This window comes from Pseudorasbora parva, chromosome 7 (genome assembly GCF_024679245.1).
Source record: "Pseudorasbora parva isolate DD20220531a chromosome 7, ASM2467924v1, whole genome shotgun sequence".
NCBI lineage: Eukaryota > Metazoa > Chordata > Actinopteri > Cypriniformes > Gobionidae > Pseudorasbora > Pseudorasbora parva.
In genome coordinates, this window is record NC_090178.1 from 7,723,202 (window position 1) to 7,746,132 (window position 22,931).

General features: G+C 36.5%; 1 protein-coding gene and 1 long non-coding RNA gene across 2 annotated transcripts in view; one reads left to right on the forward strand and one right to left on the reverse strand.

The window, feature by feature from the left end:
- thsd7ab (thrombospondin, type I, domain containing 7Ab) overlaps positions 1-22,931 on the reverse strand; it is a 177,804-nt gene that overhangs the window by 121,087 nt on the left and 33,786 nt on the right. The gene's annotated exons all lie outside the window — the stretch shown is intronic.
- On the forward strand, positions 5,663-7,799 carry LOC137083573 (uncharacterized). Its single transcript, XR_010906523.1, has 3 exons — positions 5,663-5,897; positions 7,113-7,203; positions 7,300-7,799. It is a non-coding gene; the product is annotated as an uncharacterized lncRNA (long non-coding RNA).

Consider the following 22,931-nt stretch of genomic DNA (forward strand, 5'->3'; position numbering starts at 1 on the left):
CGATCTTAACTATGCTATATCCACATTTATTACTCTATACGCTTTCATCAGTCAACAGTTCACACACTTTGTCTCTCATTCCTCTCAGAAAGGAATTTTAGGAGAAATATCTGTGACTGAGTTAATAAATTAATGAACCACAACTGAGATCTCATGAGTTGCGAACCTCTGATCAGTCTGTTGAATAAGAACAGACCTTCATTAACAGCTCTGTGATGCTTTTGTATGATGCATTAAAAAAGACAGCGTGTTTCATCGCAATGAAACCCTATTTCAAAGATACTCATAAAATAGCATGTGATTAACTTTAAAGATGAGCATCCTTCAACAAAATGTAAAAAAAAAAAAAACACTTGATTTTTCTATAATGCACTGCACTTGCAGTAGCCCCTTCTGATAAAGTCTTTCAAATCACTTTATGAATATATTCCCCAGATTAGCTGCTCTTTGCATGCCGAAATGAAAAAGATACATACGTTTATTCTTCCCTGTTCCAGTCAGCTTCAGAAGCGAGTCAATCAAATGCAAGAAAACTGACCCCAGGCAAAGACCATTAAATTCATAAGCAAACTGTGAACTTCTTAGGACGTTCTGAAGATAAATCCAGTCAGGCGTGTGCTTTCAGCCTTTTGACATCTCTGCTTTAGCAGATTCCAGAGTTCATTTCCACCAGAATTGTCAGATAGTGATGCACCAAAGGCTCCAAAGGCTAACTCGCACGTGATGCGACAAGCCATGAAATCGCTCTTCCATGTTCATTTATCAAGAGTTTTTGGCCTAACTAACCACGTGTCACATTTTGCACTTCACACCTGTCCATCCCCTAACATTAACATCCTGCATTAACATCATTTTGTTTTCAGGGAAGTCTGAAAGATGACTAGTCACATGACATAAAAGAACATTTAACACCCATGGAAACTTTTGTTTATGAAAAAAAATAAAAAAAGATTTTTTTTCAGGCAAAGCTGATAATTTGCATTAGGAAGTCTGTATTTTTCACACTTTCACATCCAATATTTCCTGATCGGCACTGCAGCAGTGAAATATCAGAAGGTCAGCGCGTAACATTTATTCTCTGTGCACTCAGCAGGCTTGCGAAACGAGTTCCCAGGAAGTGCGCACAATCTGAGAACATCATAACAGAATTTCACTACTCTGAACAGTCCTTTAAGTGCAGTAAACAAGGGCTTTCAAACATTTGCTACAAAATAAAACCGCTATGGGGAGCGCGGAGCACAACCTAATGCGGGGTTAGCTGTAAAGCGGATGCTTTAAAACTTTCCACACATGCCAGGATGACGAAACAGACAGTGTATTTACTAGTTGCCATAGCAACATAATTTAGAGAAAAAATTGTGGCAAAATTAAAAGATATTAGAAGATATAACTGAACATTTATTTAACCATAGCAAAATTAATTTCTTAAGTTTATTTTTCATCTCTGTTTTTTTGTGTTTATTTAAAATAAGACAAATCTGATATTATTTGAATCTTATATCTGTTATTTAACAGTTGAGATCATTCTTTAATGCTGATTGATCTAACAGCAGAAGACACGAGCCGCGGTTTAAATCCCAGTTGTGCAGGTGGGGCATGTTGTCATAATTCCTTGCATGAATGCAAAATTTTAAGGCAACCAGCTAACTGTAAAAAAAATTTATAATAAAAAATAAAAATTAATAAATATTGTATACAGTGAGCTTGCTGCTCAGTATTTAAATTATTGCCTATTGTTTACTGTAGCAGTTTGCAGCGCACTTTCACAAACCCCCCTCCTTCCCCAGCGTCACCTGCATAGGTCAGCAGGACTACCACCCTGTAGTCCAAGACAAGTTGCCCACTGAAGCTAAGCAGGGTTGAGCCTGGTTAGTCCCCATATGGGAGACCAGCAAGGGGGACACTATAGTCTCAAAAAGCACAATCCTTCGGATGAGATGTTAAACCGAGATCCTGACTCTCTGTGGTCTATAAAAAATCCTAGGATGTCCTTCGAAAAAGAGAAAGGGTGTTACCCTGGCCAATTTTGTCCATTGGCCCCTGTCCATCATGGCCTTCTAATCATCCCCAATTCCCCATATATACTGACTGGCTTCAGTGTCACATGATCATTCAGAAATCATACTAATACGATGATTTGCTGCTCAAGAAACATTTATGATTATCAGTTATGATGCGTAATCATTTTTGAAAATACTTGATTAATATAAAGTTAAAAAGGGATAATTTATTTGACCATTTGTGTCAATTTATTTGACAATTATTATTATTATTTTAAACCTTACTGACCTCAAACTATCACCATTTAAAATCTGACTGTTGGCTTTATGGCACTTGAAAAAAAGTCTGTTGGTAATGTAAAAAATGAATGAAGTAAATATTATTAAAACAGCACCAGGTAACTTTTCAACCTTCATAATATACTTTCAAGACTCTTGTGATGATAAATCGACTTACAATAGGTTGAATGTAGGGCTGGACGATATGGCCAAAAATCATATCACGATATTTTTCTTAATTTCGGTCGATACGATATAATTCCGATATCGATATGAACTATATAAAAGCTTTAGAAAAAACTACTAAGAACTGCCACAAAGGATGTCTGTACCTACAAACTTCAGAAAAATGTATTTGCCAAGTCTATGAATAGTCATCCTATAAAACTATATAATATTTTAGAAATAAAACCAGTACAAATAAATTAATGTTCCCCTTTTATTTGTATTTAGCCTTTATATGAACAAGAAATGTGAAATCAACATCAAATAAACATAAGACTCTCACTTTATTAATATAAATATCTTTAAGTTTAAACTATAATATAGGCTGATTATATTATTGTTAATATAGATTAAACAAAAGTGCTTCAGCCAGGATTCAGCCTGACTCAGAATATTCAGCGGATGGATCTGCTTCAGGTGGTGGATCTGCTTCACAGCGTACAGCGCTCCTATGCCGCAGACGCAGTTTATTGAGCATTTTCTTTTAAGTTTTAAATTTCAGTGAAGAACAATTCATAGCGTTCTATTTTCCATTTATGCAAAATTATAGCATATATTTAATGCTGCATTTATTTAATTAAAAATGCAGTAAACAACGTAATACAGTGAAATATTATTCTGATCTACATCATCTGTTCTCTACGTGAATATATAGTAAAGTGTCATTTATTTCTGTGATCAAAGCTGAATTTATCATCATTTCTCCAGTCTTCAGTGTCACTCATCATTCTCATATTAGGATTTGATGCTCAGCAAACATTTATGATTATTATCAGTGTTGAAAACAGTTTTGTTGCTCATGATGCTCCTTCATTGCTTTCATATATTGTCGCAATCGTCTGACTGTCGTCGTCACCTTTCAGCTCATAACGATTGTTTTCCTTCAGCTGCAGCTCCAGCGCGACAGTAAGGTTCTACGAATCCGCTTTTGCACTTTCTGTGAGAGAGGAGAGCGTCCTCCTCATATTTAGATACGAATAAAATGACAGGTCATGCATAGATTATTTGTTGTCTCTGAAATTAAATCTTGATGTATTCACGTTGGTTTCTATGTACACTTGCCCGTGACCTCAAGAAGCACGCAATCAACCGAGGTTAGAGAAAGCGGTCTATAGCGTCCCTGTTAACTTGCCCGCCCTCGCTCCAGGTAATGCCGTTTCGAATCCCGCTCGGAGCGGGTCGACTAGGACCGGTGAGACCCAGTAAAAGTGCGGGGGATGGAAATACACTTTATTAAAAGTGCGGGGGACACGCCGAACCACTTCCACCCCACTGAATTAACGTTAGTCTTTCTTCTCTTATCAACTATTTCTTTCTCCTTACTTGTGGAAGTTCGTTCAGTCACATTTGTGTTGCGGTCAGGGAAACTCTTTTTGTAGCTAAAACTTGCCGCGTTGGATCTATCAGCCTATTACTGCTGAGCACTGACTGCGTTTCTGTGGTGTACGTCATCGCGCAAGTAGCCAATCATGTTCTGCTCTTTCTGACGGCTGCGCCCTGAACGTCAGTCAGTGAGGAATGCTGTAATGTATATATCGAAATATCGGAAATGTGTTTAAAAATCATATCACCGTTATTGAAAAAAATTATATCGCGATATATATTGATATTGAATTATTGTCCAGCCCTAGTTGAATGACACGTCTGCCATAGCCCGATGGGGTCTGTATCGTTTTTAATCGTACTTTTAAACTTCGGGTTTCGAGTAGTAACCCGAGAACAAAAAGAACTACAAAATTCGACTGCTTCACACTTCCACCAACACCCACACTTCCTTAAATTCGGACTTGCGAGCCCAACTTTGTTCGTCGGATAATATAGTCATGTCCGAAGCAGCACAGACACATAAGAAAGAAAAGGTTTTGTTGGAGGAAAGCAATAAGAGGAAACGAAAAAGTGATGGGATTAAAGGCAGGACAAGGATCAACATTGGACCAGCGTTTGCTCGTCGGCGTGAGCTGAAGGAGGCGTGCCCGACCGACGGTACGTTACGGTGAGCTACCACTCAAACATTGAACTGAAGTATCATATAGATTCTGTAAAACGGTAACCAATAGACTACTATAATGACGCTGGCTTGTAAACGTGAGCATCATGATTATTTGGCGTTTGAAAAAAATGACTGTAACGTTAACGTTACCTGGGATGAAGACATTTTACACACGACGCCAGAAGAACTCTGAACTCCTCTTGCAGTGTTCAGGGGAACTGTTAGTGCTGCACCAACCCGCGGCGCCACTTTTATGAAGTTATTTGGCCCGTCTCGCACCACTGTATATATTTTTAAAACCCGCCCCACACTCGCGACCATTAAATAGACATACGGGGTCCGCGGGTTATGAGACGACTCGCGCATCACCAGCTCAGGGCTATAAGGGTTGTCATGTCAACAAATGCACGCACGATGGCATCCCCTGTTGTAGGATGACAGATCTTACGACAGTAGTTGAGGACATTATTTTTTCCCAACTGTAGGGGGACCCCGAGAGCAAAAGTTGCCAAGTGCTGCTTTAAGCATATAATTTCAGTCTTTCTACTTCAAAATGTTATGTTTAAAGGGGGCCTATTAAGTCTGTTTCACAAGATGTAAAAAGTCTCAGGTGTCCCCAGAAGTTTCAGCTCAATATAACCCACAGATCATTTATTATGCCATATTGTAAAAGAAAAAAAACACATGTTTGAATGGAAGAAAAAAACGAGCTGTTTTCATGCATCTATCTTTATATTCAAATGAGCTGCTTCTCCCACCCATAGAAGAGGGCGGAGCCTGTACAGCTCATGCCTCAGATACTTTACCAAAAAACACCACCTCTATCATGGACACACTCACATGACCGCAGGGCTTGACGCTTACTTTTTCCACATGGAGCACCTGTGCTCCTTATTGAAAAATTTAGGAGGGCATTTAGAAACTTTAGGGATGCAATGAATGCTGCTGTTAAATGCTCTGGTGAGGAGATAACCATGGCAGACGGTGTATAGCTCATTCAGGGCATATATATATATATATATATATATATGCACCGGCCTATTAAGGTGTTCTCCTTTAATCACCAGAATAAAGCTTTAAAGTGGACCAGACTTTATATTGCAAGTCAAAAGATTTGCAGTAGCTATTAAGCATCAGGGTACACAGCAAATTACTGAGGGATAAAAACCTGGTGTTGGGCATCTAGTGATAAAATCTGGTGTTAATTTACAAATATTATATGCTTTATCACTTGTTTAGTGATAAAGCACAGTGTTTCCTTTGGGTGATAAAGCACAGTGTTTCCTTTGGGTGTTAACAATCAACATCTGCGCATGTGCAGAGCATTTTAAATTTCCCAGCTCATCCTTCGGTCTCTCCATCTTTATGGATTTCCCTGCACACACAACGGTTACAAGGACAAGGTATAGTATAGTATTATTATCTTATCAACTTGTGATTTATTAATGAGCTTGTATAATGAGTAACGTAGCCGATGTGGTTGACTTAACTCTGTTAGCGTTTTTTTTTTTTTTTTGTTTACCTCAGTTTAAATTTAGCGCGCTTTTGATCCGCCATTCAGTTTAACATAACTGAATAAACCCCACTAACACACTAAATTCGTTAATGGAGGACGAGATTTACATAAGTGACTTAATTTCGTTGTACTAATTTTGTAATAATGTAGCAGCATTAACATTATGTGTCATTTTTTAACTCACTGGACTTGGATAGTTATTTCTTTAGGACTTCCAACCTTTATAAGAGTGTTTATATCTTTCACCCCGTAACTACGAGTTACTTCTGGTGTTTTGAAATGTCATTCAAATGAGAAAGCAGACGTTAATCGAATGAATTAATTGCTCTTAATTTTTTTTTCTTGTGTGACGCCGGGGCTCGATCCCTAGCCGAGCACCCACGGATAGCACGGTCCATCATTGTCGGCGCTGCGCATACTGATCGGCCTGCAACATTTTGCGAGTGAAACGCTCTGTGTGTTCTAGCAATCTTCTCGTGGTACTTTGATAACATACGCCGACCATTCTGTACAGCGCTCCAAAATGTCGAAAACATCGTAGGACACGCTTTTCTTCATGAACTGCTTCAGTCAATATATAGAAACTCAAGATCGAGTACGAGTGTGCAATGTCGTGGAATGTATACGCCAAAACTCATTTTGGCGTGCATATGATACGCAATTTATGGCGTATTATACATACGAACCCCCCACCCCACTACCCTAAACCTACCCAAGAGAGCGTGTCATATAACGTTACGCCATAAAGTGCGTATCATATGCACGCCAAAATGAGTTTTGGCGTATAAGTTACATTCCACGACATTGCACACTTGTACTATTTGACATTTTTCGTCTTATTTTGTATTAGTTGAGCAGACATGCATTAGTGCCCTTCCATGCGCGATTTTTTTCTGTACAACTTAGTTCTAGCCTTTTCTAGTTGTAGCATTATAAATCTGTAACAGTAGTGCTTATGTTTTGAATATAACGTTTTCTTGCTATGTATTGGTATAAAAATAACCTGAAGTAAAACGCAAAGTGACCTGATTATTTTGAGTCTTTTAGTTTGCTTTCTGCTTTGGAGGATTTTTGTTTCATGGAATATTGTTTATTATTGCAGAAGGAAACCACTTAAGGCCACAATCTATGCTGTATGCCCTTGGCATTATTACTCTACAAACCTAAACGATCCTGAAAGGAAGACAGGCTATGTAAGTATCTCTGCTTGTTGATTGAAGATGTTTGAAACTTTATATCTTAGATTTTTTTTAATGTGTTTGTTTTAACCAAATTTGTCTCTTTAACAGGAACGATACTATGTGTTTGGATCATTTTGAGGAGCGCTATCAACGCCAAGATCGTGGGATCGATGAATTGGGAAAGCAAGAACTGACAAAATGTAAAAATGCGTACATTGAATGCAATGTAAGTCGCTTTGGATAAAATCATCTGCCAAATGTAAATGTATTAATTTATAAAGGAATAGTATTTTTATCAGAATGAATTACAAACCAGACAGTTTTTTAACATTAAGGTTGATTTAATATATACAATGTTGAATTTTTGTATTTTCAATTAAAACATTACTTGAGGAATGTTTCTTTGTTTAATCTTGTTTGAAATGCAGTAGAGATTTATCATGGTAAGATGTTATAGCATTGGAGTATAACAAGAAATTGTTTTATTCAATTGTATGTGTGACAACAATGGCTTTACTGTAGCGATTCCCGGCGAAAGCAAGAACTGACAAAAATGTTTTTTTTAATTAAAAATGGTATTGAATGCAGTGTAAGTCGCATTGGATAAAAGTGTCTGCCAATACATAAATGTAATGGAATTGATATATTACAATTTCAATAAATATTCAAATAAATTTGTAGTCACTTGATTTTTTTGGGGGAAAAAATAAAATAATATATATAAATTGTTTTAAATTTCATTCACAGTGCCATTTTAGTATTTAAGTATTTACATTAAATAAACTGGGTGTGTGAGATTAATCACCATAAAGTGTTAAATGTACACTTATGAGTAATACATTTCTCAACACCTCGAGTGACTAAAAAGAAACACTAACACAGTGTTTGTATAACGAACACTTTCGTCAGTGTTGTTTTAACACTAGCAAAGACGGACCTGTATGTTCACCCGGAAAGTGATAATTTTAACACCCGTGGTGATAAATCTCCCAACATGTTTTTTGCTGTGTAGCGTCCAGTCCTGAGAAACATCTCATTTCTTTCATTATTCACTCAGCAGCCTTAAACGGAAATGACAAAAGGAGAAAAAAGATGAAGCAAATATACCATGTCGATCTGTCGATGTGGTAAATTCGGCAAAGAAATCAGTTCCTTCAGGCTCCGGCGAAGCTCTGCGAGGAAAATTCATTTATTCAGCATGGCAACGAATCCATACTCAGCAGGTGAAAATCTGCGCTCATTTTTGCTCTTTGATGAGTAGAAATGTTCAATAACAAGAAACATTAAAACAACATCAAAGAGACCTTCTGTTCTTGAGGCTGTAGATCAATATGGAGGAACGTGAGAAGAGCAACTGGAGCATGACCCACGTTGAGAACACGAATCATAGCTTGTGGAGAAAAAGTCATATTAAAGCAAAAACGAATATTAGAGTTTAATTCGTTTGAGGCATAAACATTTTAATGCTATTTTTCTTATTTTCCCCACAGGCAGAGATGAGAAGTCACAGCAGGACCACGCGCCCCTCCGTACAGCTGTAAATATTAATACGGAGGCTGTGTGCAGTGCTTTGTTGATGCCGATCTGACATGCCACCTTCACGAGAAAGCTCCCTTGAGGCGGCTGGGAAGAGAAAAGAGGTTTCACTGCCACAGAAGAGCCAGACTTGACCAATGTGCCCTTTAGATAAAAGACATTAAGTCTGGGGTCTGGACCGTGAGTGGCTTTGGGTTTTGTAAATGGTAAGATGCTCCTCTGGGGGGGAATGTTGCATCTATAAAAGACAAACCTGCAGCTATACAAGGACAAGATGGCAGATACCTCATCGACCACTGCGGATGATAGCTGTGAGCGGTAATGAAGCATTCACAGGGTTCCTACACATTTTACAAACATTATTTCAGCATTATAGCCTACAGTACAGTCATTAACACAAAGTTTGGGATCGGTACGGTCTTTGAAAAAAGTATCTTAAGCTTACCAGGGCTGCGTTTATTTTATTTAAAATACAGAACAAACGGTAATATTGTAAAATATTATTTTAAATAACTTTTATTTGAATATATTTTAAAATGTTATTTATGATTAAATCTGATTACTCCAGTCTTCACTGTCACATGATCCTTCAGAAATCATTCTAATATGATGATTTGCTGTTCAAGAAATATTTATGATTATTATCAATGTTGAAAACAGTTGTGCTGCCTACATTTTCAGGATTTTTTTTATGAACAAATTTCAAAAGAAGCATTTGTTTTGAACAGAATCTTTTGAAATATTATAAAATGTCTTTACTGTCACTTTTGATTCATCCTTGTTTAATAAAAAGCATTAAGTAAATTAATTATTATTATTATTTATTTATTTATTGATTGATTGATTTTGTGGACAAAACATTAAAGAAATTAATAATTTTTATTATATGTTACTACCCCCAAACTTTTGAAGGGTAGTGTATATTTTGTACAAAAGCTTTCCATTTCAGATAAATGCTGTTTATTCATCAAAGAATCCTGAAAAAAATTGTACACAACTGTTTTCAAAATTGATAATAATCATAAATGCTTCTGAGCAGCAAATCAGCATTATAATGGCTTCTGAAGGATCATGTGACACTGAACAAATGATGCTGAAAATTCAGCTCTATCACTGGAATAAATTAGATTTTAGAATATATTACAACAGAAACCAGTTAATTTAAATTGTAACAATATTTCACAGTATTACTGTTATTAAAATTGAAAATAAATAAATGAATATTTTAAATTATGGAAATCAACAATGTTTAAAATGATTTGTATTGTTATAGTTTAACTTTAAAGACAGTAGGCTACGAGTAAAGCACATGTAAAATCACAGAAATAAGTCAGTGCAAATACTCACTATCCATAAATTCAACAGAATAAAATAAAAATATCACTGATAACCAATATTGAACTGATTTGTCATCCATTCCTTAAAAATGAATCTTGTGTGATATATTTATCTTAATTTAAATGTATATACATTTCTAGTATAATATCCAGACGCAGCTATATTTCCCCAAAAAGTGTAAAGACTGAGACTTTAGTTAGTTTACCATCCGACTATCCTGACACACCAACACTCGCTCAACTAATGGGGAGAGTTTGTTCAAGAGGCCTGTTTGAAAATGTCATTATTTTTCCAATTCCATCTGGTGACGCAAGTGGTTCACCTTAAAGCTCAACCCAGAGCTTGAGCAGAAAATGAAATCTGATTTAACACTTGACATAAAACAAACAATAAAACCAACAGATCACTGGCTATACCTCTTCTCCAGCACATAAAGATTAAAACCAGCAATTTCACCCGCTAGCCTGATTTACACGTGTCCCTGTGTGCCTTTAAGGGGTTAAAGCAAGGATAAAGCAGTCAAGCATATGGAGGTCTCCTGTCTGCTCAGGTTATTCACCTCAAAGACCACATGACAGCTGGTAAAAGCAGCTTTCGGGTATGGGAGAATTCACTCAGGAGACATTACCATGGACCTCTTAAAGACAACCATACCAAACACATACAGCAGGTATGCTTTTTAGGTAAATTAGTGTACTTACAAAGTGTATCTGACAAACGTTCATTAAAACGAATGGCATTCCAGCATAATGTACAAATGCGGAGGTCGAACACCTAATCGAAGGTCACGCAGGACAATGGCTTATGACTCAGAGTTAATTAGAGCTGACATAAACACTGAGGTCAGAGGGGTCTGCAGTACATACAGCTTACAACGGGCCCGAAACACACTCCACACAAACCTAGATATCATACTTCACTGCATTCTCAAATGTTTTAGACCGCCAAACACAGCGCAAGCAGGGTTATTGTTGTAAAACTCAAACCATAAATGAATATATTCATTACTTGAAAAATTTCTTATTTTTGCTTATTTTAGAAGGATTAAAAAAAAAGAAATAAAGGAGAGAAAAAAAATACAAAATTAAAATGTAACATAAAACCTAAATTAACAAAATATTAATTTATTAATATTAATTAAAAAAAACTAAAATAGTATATCAATATTAAAGGCAAAAACGTTTTTTATAAGACTGGCAGTCTGACACTGAATAAAAGTATATAGTAAAATATTTATTATAATAATAAAAAACAATAAAAATTATTTCCAAGCAACACACATTTTTTATTTACTTTACCTGCAAACTGTGATGTCTCCTGTTAGACACACAATGGTGCTATTTTTATTATACAAGTACATTTATATTTAACTCACCATAAATTTAATCTGGACAGTTCCTTTTTAATATAATATGTACATTTTATTATCATTCAAGAGACTGTTTATAACTTTATGATTGTGGAGAAAAGACTTTATGTCAACTCATGTCAACTTTAAAAGCTAACCAGATGACACCATTTACTGGTAAAACTGATATTTAAAGGGTTAGTTCACCCAAAACTGAAACTTCTGTCATCAGTTACACACTCATGACATCCCAAACCTAGGGCTGGGCGATAAAACGATAACAATAATTATCACGATATCATTTTCCTCGATAAAACGATAACACCAGTTCGATAAATTCTCGATATAATGCTTAATGCGTAATGCTGCGCATGAGAGAGAGAGAGAGAGAGAGAGAGAGAGAGAGAGAGAGAGAGAGAGAGAGAGAGAGAGAGAGAGAGAGAGAGATGCACAATGGACATTTTTTTTGCCCGTTTGCGTTTTTATTGGTTTACTACTTACACAATAAGTAATGATATTGTTGATAAACAGTGTAGAGTACAAAAATGCTGACCACAATTAATATTTTAATAAATAAATCTACCTCAGTTTTAATAAATTGTTCACCTGTTTGAGGAATGTTTGTCATGTTTTGACAATAAAGGATAGTTTAAACAGTTAGCTGTCTGTTTTCTACATATTTCACTCAGGAGCAAAAATATGCCTTTCAACTTTAAAGAAATAAAGATTTTACATTTATCATGATATTTATCGATATCGACTGATATGGAAAATTATATCGTGATAATTTTTTTGGGCCATATCGCCCATCCCTACCCAAACCTATAAGTCTTCCGTTCATGTTCGGAACACAAATTAAGATATTTTAAATAAAAAACCGGAGTGGAAATCCACTCACTCATACAGGCTCGTGTAAAGTCATTGGTAACCAAAAATTAACTATGGTTTTGCTTCAAATCCATAGTTTAACGTATTTGTGTGGTAATACAAATGGTAATCAATGCGCCAAAATCATTATTTTACAACATAATAAAACCATGGTTAATTTTCATAAGGGTATGTCTGTGCTATACATTATGTGTAAAAAATAGGCAAAAGGGCAGTAAAAAAATCCCTATAAAATGATATTTAAGAAAAACAAACAAACACACACACACACACACACACACACACACACACACACACACACACACACACACACACGTTATGGGGACACGGTAACGGTTACCATTACTGTGGTTATCATTATCTTTACATTTTAAATGTTACTAATTCACGCAAATATTTCAATTTAGCATGAAAGCGTGTCCTGACAGGCTTCAAACTTCACTGAAAGATCGCCGCACGCATACACGTCAACCAGACAGAACATAGACAAGGAGACAATTAATATTAAGTGAAAAAAAAACAAAAAAACATTCATTTAATTGAAATATCTGCTGTTGGAAGCTAAATATATATTTAGTCAACAAGTAATTGAAATATTTTATAAGAGTAGTAACTGTAAAGCAATATCAGAGTGTAATTGAATATAAATGCGAGACGTTTCTGAGCCTATATATGTACAGAATAAAGAAATGAACGTTTTGCACTAATGACGCACACGCATCAGTCAAAGCGCATGACAGGGTTGTTAAACGCTAATGCATTCTCTTGAAGCTTAAAATACAGAATTCTCATGTTTTGGGCGCTTGGATCATGCACCTAAACTATTTTTTAGTCATTCAGTAATTCATAATTTGGCATGACTGGTGAAAGCTTTGCGTGCACAGAGGGCAGACCCAACTAATCAATAATGAGAATTTTTGTCAATGATTATTTTTGGTTTTATCGATTAGTTGTTGCAGCCCTATACAGTTTATAATATACATCATATACATAATAAACTTGCTATATTGCTAAATCTGCACAATATTTCATCTCAACAAGGTAGTTTGTGAATTTTGAGATTTCAGTTTGCAGGTTTAAGAAGAAAATACTAAGCAATGGTGCTCAGACTTGTGCTTTGAGACAAACTATGGACAGATATTTTCTATTTCTATTTTCTATCTAAGTTTTTAATGTTGTTTATATGTATATGTGGTGTTTTTAAAATGAATTTGCACATGGTTTAAGTCTGTTTCTGGCCTAAAAATATGACAAAGATTGCGTAATTCACTCTGACATGCTTTTACTGAGATCACACACTTTTGCGTCATTATGATTCCCTTTTCAGCATAAACACATTGTTGACTTAGTTTAAATAAATGTACGCATACACACACATATATGCACACATCCTGGCATTTGCAAATCATTTCGAATAATGCTGCCGTTTTTATTACAGAACAATAAAACATACCTCAGTAACTGAAGTCTAATATATTCCTTGGCATTTGCAAATATACTTAATCCTGATTTTTTTTTTCTCTAACAATACAGCACACCGCAATAAATGAGAAAAATACACAAAGTCAGTGATGGTGTCTGTAAATAGGGCACTGCTGACTAAGAATGAGACTCGCAGGGTTTGTGCTGCAGTCTTAAGGCCAACAGGGAAATCTGCTCGGCTGCAATGCAGAACCACCGACAGGGATGTGAGAATGCGAGAAACACCCCAGGACTGGTGTAGCGTTCCCACACCGTCGGGGCACAAAGCCAGAGGCGCAATGTGGGTCAAGATGGAGGGGCCGATCGCATCCGATTAGACCGAAACAATCACAGCTGCAGGCTGAACTTCTCTGATCGACTGACACTTCACATCAGCCACTGTTTGATTTTCAGTGCGGATGTAACATGACATTTCGGGGGAATATAATTCATAAACCTGCCCAGAAATGTGAATCTTGATACGCAGTGGCCCCCAAAAATAGATTTTGTGAAATGTTTTCTGGAAAAGTGTTCTTGTGCTACCTTTCTTTAAAATAAATACCACTTGCAACTTTAAGTTTTGAAGTGTGACTAAGTATATGTTTAAATAGGATTTGGGGCAATTTAATATGCAGGGTTGCTGTAAAAACAGCACATGGGGATATTTCTGGGCAGCATTTTAATGACTTCTGAATTCTTTTTAGGACCACAGGAATATTAAGGGGCTTAATACAAGTTCAGCTTAATGGACAGCATTTGCAGAATAATGCTAATAATTTTGACTCGTCAACATTATGCAAATAACTTAACTTATACTAAACCGAGAATATCCCTTTAACTTTTGATGGAAATAAGTAGTTCCCATGTCTGTTAAAGGTACATTATGTCGTTTTTGCAGGAGGTGTGAGCACTACACTTTTTTGTGTAAGTTGAATACGGAAGGCGATTTGCCAGAAGTTAGATCCTTTACTTAATATTTAAATATGGATATTTTTTTCTTACACAAACGCATCGATTTGCTTCAAAAGGCCTTTATTAACCCCCTGTTAATATTGCTGTAGGAAGCAGTTATATGATTGATAGATGTACTTTTATGGACTTCAAAAACAGTCACTAACATTATAATGCTTAAAGAGCAAGGACATTTTCAATAGAACGCTGATTTTATTCGTCTGAAAGAAGAATGTCATATTCACCTAGGATGAGTGGATAAATCATGGGCTAATTTTCATTTTTGGGGTGAACTATCCCTTTAATCCCATGATTGGTTTCGAAGCGTTTGAAAAACTCATGCCAAACATGAACAAAATGTTTTACAAGCTTTTACAAACCCAAGCAAATGTTTTATTAAAAGTATATTTATGGACCGACACAAAGCGTCGGTCCATAAAGAAATGGATGAGCGAGTTTGGTGTGGAGGAACTTGACTGGCCTGCACAGAGTCCTGACCTCAACCTGATAGAACCCCTTTAGGATGAATTAGAGCTGAGACTGTGAGCCAGGCCTTCTCGTCCAACATCAGTGCCTGACTTCACTAACGCGCTTCTAGAAGAATAGTCAAAAATTCCCATAAACACACTCCTAAACCTGAAAGCCTTCCCAGAAGAGTTGAAGCTGTTATGGCTGCAGAGAGAGGGCCAACTCCATATTAAACCCTACGGATTAAGAATGGGATGTCATTAAATTCATGTCCACATAAAGGCAGGCGTCCAAAACGTTTGGCAATAGTGCACTTCGTACAATGAGACGAGACACTTCTGAAAAGTCTAAACAGCTTGCAAAAATCGATTTATGTGAAAGATTTTACTTTTATCACTTCAAATAGTCAAATTTATAAGGGAAATGACAGTAATTTAAGGATTAGCGGCTCATCAGCCGCGTCAGTGAGATAAGGCAACATTTCCCAAGCTTTCCCACTCAAACAGAGACAATCACACCGGCAGTAATAGAGGCTCACAGAGATTACTGAAGACACTTTGTGCCTTTGAGCAACACATATAAAGGTCATGCATTTCAGTCTGTGACTTTACATTTTCATCTACACAATATTAAAAACAAAATCCCACATCATGTCAGATGGGCCCACTAACTGTGAATATGATATATATCAATGAATGCCATACACCATACACATATTGAGACAACCATTTATAAATTCATACTAGACAGATAATAGACTGCGTCTTTTTGCATTGGTGCAATCATTAGTCACACTTGCTTTGAAGTAAGACATTATTTTAATGCATTTTCTTTCTGTTCTAACTAGAATATTATGTTCATCATGAAATACGGATATAGTCCTTACTTTATCCCATCTATTATTTTTGAAAAATTATTTCTGAAACTATATGCAGTATGGAACAATAAATATTCAAAACAAAATATGCTACATTGCTATTTTCACTAGATTGCATTTATATGCAAGACAACTCACATGCAGTTATTTGACATTTTAATCTAATTTTATGAAAAATGGCTGCATACTTCTACTGCAGTATCAGTGTATGGTTCACAAATGTATGTATGCATCTACTGAATGATCTACTGCTTTTATCAACAACAACAACAAAGAATGCAGTACACAACAGAACATTGGGTCATGAAACAAACGGAACGATTTGTGTGCAAATCGTATTCAGATTCACACATTTCATATTCTCAAAATGTTAGTTTAAAACGTTGTGTGTCCTAATTCAGGCAAACTGAAGACATTGCATTTGGATGCACTATGTACCATACTAACATTTCACAAGTTGATTTGCCCTGTCTTTCTTTCTTTTTCAACTTTGGGGAATAGGCAGCGATCATACTGTCACTTTTTACCCAGCCATCTAAACATAATGGAGGAGGTGCAGAACAAATACTACACCTCCCAATTATCCTATACTTGTACAAAGACTAAACAACAATGGAGAAGTTAATATTGCTGGTTACTGCATTTGTATATTCAGTAATATTCTTCAAAACGAGATACTAGAAACTGTCATAGATATTCTTTATCATAGCAACCAAAGTATCTGACCTGGAAAAACACTGTGGTTGAGAAGTGCTTTCAAGTGGCCATTTTCAGAAGAGCACCAGACATTTTTTAGCTGACTAAATATGCAACGATACACACGTGATAATTGAATATTTATGGCTAGGCATGTGTCTCTATCTTTTATTCTCTTTCACATTCGTGCAATATACTGGAGCCAAACCTGAGCAGGAACTCCAGAAGATTCCACAATGTTCCTGAACATGTAACTTTGTAAATCATGGGGATTATGCTAATTATGAAAGCGTGTGTATGCACACCATATTAATTAACACACACATTTACCTAACGAATCCATGGCACATGAAGAGTTTGTGAACCAGAGGTGAGTTTTCGCAAAGGTCCATTTAGCTCGCAAATTATGAATGTTTCATGAATGAAGCCAGTTGCGTCAAATCCTATTGTACAATACAATAAATCTCTCCATTTCTAGTTCTAGATTCATCATTTGATTGGCCGAATTAAACTCATCATTTGATTGCCAAGCTATGCTAAAAGTGCTACTGCCATATACAGAGATCGGCTAAATGGATTAAAAAACTCTAAGGGATTTGGAAAATGAGCCTATTTTCAACAAAAGTGGAGTGTTCCTTTAAGGTATTTTTACACAAAACTGATGCATTCTACTAGTGTGTCCACGTTGTATTAGCATAATTATATGATTTCAACTTGCAAGCAAGGAATTGTCGGAGCACATTACCACTGTACCATCTGACTGCTGCAGATTCGTTTAGGCATTGATAGTGTTGCCAAAGAAACACAATTCCTACACTGTAAATTTGTTTTGTTGGTTTAACTTAAAAAAGTAAGTAACCTGGTTGCCTTATAATTTTGAGTTTATTGAAATTAAAAATTTGAGTTGATACAATAAAGGAAATTTGTTTAATAAAAAGAAACTCAAAATATTATTGTATCTGAACCACATAAAAAATTTGATAAATCATGAAAATAGCACTATTTGGCATGTTTCACTGCGTCATCAAAAATAAAACAAACACAATTACCCAATATGCTTACAAAACCTATTAATAATATTTTAATAAAGGTTGTTGAATCTGAAAAAATGTTCATTGTATTAACTCAAATTTTTTATTTCAATGAACTCAAAATTTGAAGGCAACCAAGTAACTTTTTTTCTAAATATTGTTTTACAGTGTAGTCTGAGAACATGAATCGCTCCAAATAGAACATCACTGTCATCTCGGACGCAACGGTTTGAAATGTTTGTTGTTGCATAATGTGTTATGTTTCACATGCTATTTTCAAAGAAGGAAATAAGCAGTATAAAGCAATGTATTGAATCTAGTGTGCTCTGTTACCTTTTGGTATTTGTAGTAGAAGGTCATATTCCCTGCAAGCAGATAAACTGCATACTGTGAGTATACATATTGCAAGAAAAGTATAAGATGAACTATGCGTCCTCTCTCACATTGTGGGTAGAAATAAACAGAGTTTGCACAGAGTTTGGTATTCTGAACAGCATCAGTAACAGGAGACACAGAGGACCATGGTGCAATAAATTCATGTCAAACACTGAAACTGAACACAATGGGTGAATAATTTATAAATGAGAGCCGCCGTCTCAATAGCTCATGAGTTCTGGGACGTAAAACGAGTAAACCTACTATGGCAGAACAATGTTGGGCTGCATAAAGGAAGCAGAAGGATTTAAAGACAACACAGAACATTGTTTAACTTCTCTAATATATCGTATTTATTAATAAAAATGAACATTTGAAAGAAAGTTGCAGTGTACATACTATGCACAGAATGATCTCCTACATTAACCAAGATAGGAGTCACAAACTGTATCCCACAGTGCAATGCACACTACATAACTTTCCATTCCATGCGTGACAAATGCATGTGCAAGTAACATCGACCACTTTTTTAAACAACCTGTTATTGACTATGGTTGTTGTATTGACCTCCAAGAGGTTAGAACATTTTATAATAAAAATTAGGAGAAAATGAGAAATAAAAATGGAACATTGACACATTTTGACCCAACACTCAGGGTCAGTTTTTATTTCATGTTAACTTAAGCTTGTTTGAAACAGATTTAATACCCTCACATCCAGATCAACTAGATAAAAAAAATCAATCACTTAAGCTTAGAAGTGCTAAAAGTGAACATTGATTTGTTTATGGTCACGCTCAACAAGAAATAATAAGTTAAAACACCTAAAATGTCATGAAATACAGCTTGTTCCTTGCAGGAGTGAAATGTTAAATGTTCCTGCTAATTCAAATCCAGAACGTGTTTATGTGTGAAATGAAACTGCTAACTTCGAACACAGCGCATCTGGTGATCTGAGCTAAATTAAGACAAGCGTCATGCTAAAAAAAAACAACAACAAAAAAACCAGCAACCCAGATGCACGTTTCTTTTATCTTTGGGGGGGCTCAGTAGAAATCAGATTGAAGTGCATGACAGGCCTGTGATAAGCAGAGCAGATAAAAATAGCCTCTCTGGGGAGCGTCTGGTGTTAAGACAGCGAGGTGAGATCTGGTGTGTCTTTAGCCCTGTCCTCACCTCCTCTCTTCTAATGGGAATGAAGGACTGATCAGAGACGCTGACAGACACTCACAGGGTCATTTCAGTCCACACAAACCTATTCATTTGTCTTCAATGTATCCACCTTTTTTCCCCCCAATACAGAAGTAAGCTATTTTCTGTGAATGTGCAAGACTCAGTAGCCGCTATAGGGAAATGTGCAAATAACAAAGTGCAGTAAACAGTAAAACTAGTGGCACTACAAACCAGTGTGGTTAGAATTATGACAATGCTTTAAAATAATATGGTAATGAACACCAGTTTTCTTGTCTGGCTATCACCAGTCCAAGCTCAATTTAAGATTGAACAATTTAAGATTGTCCCCCTCTTGTTCCAACATGGCTGTGCGACAGCGCACAAAGCAATGTCCATAAAGTCATGGAGGACTGAGTTTGGTCAAACACACTCTCAAACACACGTTTAATGGGGAACTTATACTGAACAAACTCTATATTCTACCCCCTAAACCTTAAAAGTTCAGCTATATTATATTATATTATATATACAGGTCCTTCTCAAAAAATTAGCATATTGTGATAAAGTTAATTATTTTCCATAATGTAATGATACAAATTAAACTTTCATACAATTTAGATTCATTGCACACCAACTGAAACATTGCAGGTCTTTTGTTGTTTTAATACTGATGATTTTGGCATACAGTTCATGAAAACCCAAAATTCTCAAAAAATTTGCATATCAGGAAAAGGTTCTCTAAACGAGCTATTAACCTCATCATCTGAATCAACTAATTAACTCTAAACACCTGCAAAAGATTCCTGAGGCTTTTAAAAACTCCCAGCCTGGTTCATTACTCAAAACTGCAATCATGGGTAAGACTGCCGACCCGACTGCTGTCCAGAAGGCCATCATTGACACCCTCAAGCGAGAGGGTAAGACACAGAAAGAAATTTCTGAACGAATAGGCTGTTCCCAGACTGCTGTATCAAGGCACCTCAGTGGGAAGTCTGTGGGAAGGAAAAAGTGTGGCAAAAAACGCTGCACAACAAGAAGAGGTGACCAGACCCTGAGGAAGATTGTGGAGAAGGACCGGTTCCAGACCTTGGGGGACCTGCGGAAGCAGTGGACTGAGTCTGGAGTAGAAACATCCCGAGCCACCGTGCACAGGCGTGTGCAGGAAATGGGCTACAGGTGCCGCATTCCCCAGGTCAAGACACTTTTGGGCTACAGAGAAGCAGCACTGTCATTCGGAAATCAAGGTGCCAGAGTCTGGAGGAAGACTGGGGAGAAGGAAATGCCAAAATGCCTGAAGTCCAGTGTCAAGTACCCACAGTCAGTGATGGTCTTGGGTGCCATGTCAGTTGCTGGTGTTGGTCCACTGTGTTTTATCAAGGGCAGGGTCAATGCAGCTAGCTAGTAGGAGATTTTGGAGCACTTCATGCCTCCATCTGCTGAAAAGCTTTATGGAGATGAAGATTTAGTTTTTCAGCACGACCTGGCACCTGCTCACAGTGCCAAAACCACTGGTAAATGGTTTACTGACCTTGGTATTACTGTGCTCAATTGGCCTGCCAACTCTCCTGACCTGAACCCCACAGAGAATCTGTGGAATATTGTGAAGAGAAAGTTGAGAGCAAAAGACCCAACACTCTGGATGAGCTTAAGGCCGCTATCGAAGCATCCTGGGCCTCCATAACACCTCAGCAGTGCCACAGGCTGATCGCCTCCATGCCACGCCGCACTGAAGCAGTCATTTCAGCAAAAGGATTCCCCACCAAGTATTGAGTGCATAACTGAACATAATTATTTGAAGGTTGACTTTTTTGTATTAAAAACATTTTTCTTTTATTGGTCGGATGAAATATGCTAAATTTTGAGATAGGAATTTTGGGTTTTCATGAGCTGTATGCCAAAATCATCAGTATTAAAACAATAAAAGACCTGAAATATTTCAGTTGGTGTGCAATGAATCTAAAATATATGAAAGTTTACGTTTTATCATTACATTATGGAAAATAATGAACTATCAAAATATGTTAATTTTTTGAGAAGGACCTGTATATATATATAAATTCTAATAGCTTTTTTTATTCTAACAGCAGACACAAGTATATGGTTATGTACAATAAAAGGCAACATTACACTTTATTCTTACTGGCTTCGGAAATAGGCTACCACACTAGGCTTGGGCGGTATCCAAATTTTGATACCGTCAAACCTCCTCCCTATTTTACCTCGGTATACGGTATTACCGTGAATAATTAAAACCTTATGATGTAAGGCTCAGACAGCGTCAACAAACTGTTGGCTTGGCTTATATATATATATATATATATATATATATATATATATATATATATATATATATATATATATATATATATATATATAGGCCTATATTTTTATTTTATTTTTTACATTTGAGCCCCTGAGAAACTCTCTGCACGTTTTATGCTTACCGTTATGAGACAATTGTCAGACAATTGACTTTTTTTTGTGTGAAGTTAATCATGAACAATTAACTTTTGTGGAGTTAATCATGAACTCCACATGATTTTTGTGGAGTTCATGCTTATTGCTTACATTGCCAGCTGTGTGACAAAAGGCTTCGGCAATATTACAGCATAGTCCGAGGGTGCGCTCGGTTTTTCATCCACTTAGCAGTGAGGATGGTGGTTTCGGATATGCGCCCTTAGGTTCAAGGTATTTCCATCTCTCGCGGTCATCTTTTTGTTGCACAATTTGCAAATTGCCTCGTCTGTATTTACCGTCAAAACCCAAAATACTTCCAAACTGCAGAAGTTGTGTTCTTTTTCGATAATAACTCAGTGCCCGACTCGCCGTCTTTTCCCCTCTCTCTCTCTCTCTCTCTCTTTCTCATCCACGCTGTCACAACAACGCATACACATATTTAGGCATTTAATAAATAAATAGTATTTAATATGTAAATAGTTTAATTAGTTCAACTTATTAAATATTTAATAATTAATTGTTGATCAGCAATATGTAAGTTGATCTGTTTTTTTTTGTTTTTTTTGACGGTTTGACGGTATTGAAACTGATACCGTTGCTATTTTTAGATCCCGCGGTATACCATTTTACCGTATTACCGCCCAAGCCTATACCACACCCACACACACACACACACACACACACACACACACACACACACACACACACACACACACACACACACACACACACACACACACACACACACACACACACACACACACACACACACACACACACGCATATAAATACATAAACATTGTAACCCAGTAAGGACAAAGTCAAAGGGTAAATGAATATAGTTACATTCTGTTTTGAAATTGATACTCCATAAATACAATATATCCAGGAAAAGAAAGATACTGAAACTCTAAAACAGACTGTGTTCATGGTAGAATGATGCAGCGCTTCAAATCAAGCACAACTCGAGCCAGTGTAGCTGAAACACACTAATGGACACGTCAGCCTTTCAAGTGCTGCGAGGGAACAACTTAAAAGGGAAAACAGGCATGTTTTGGGAGATCTCAGGTTCATAAAATGCACGCCTTCCAATGTGTTCGTTAACATCAAATGATTTATATGCAAGTTCAAATCAGCCAGAT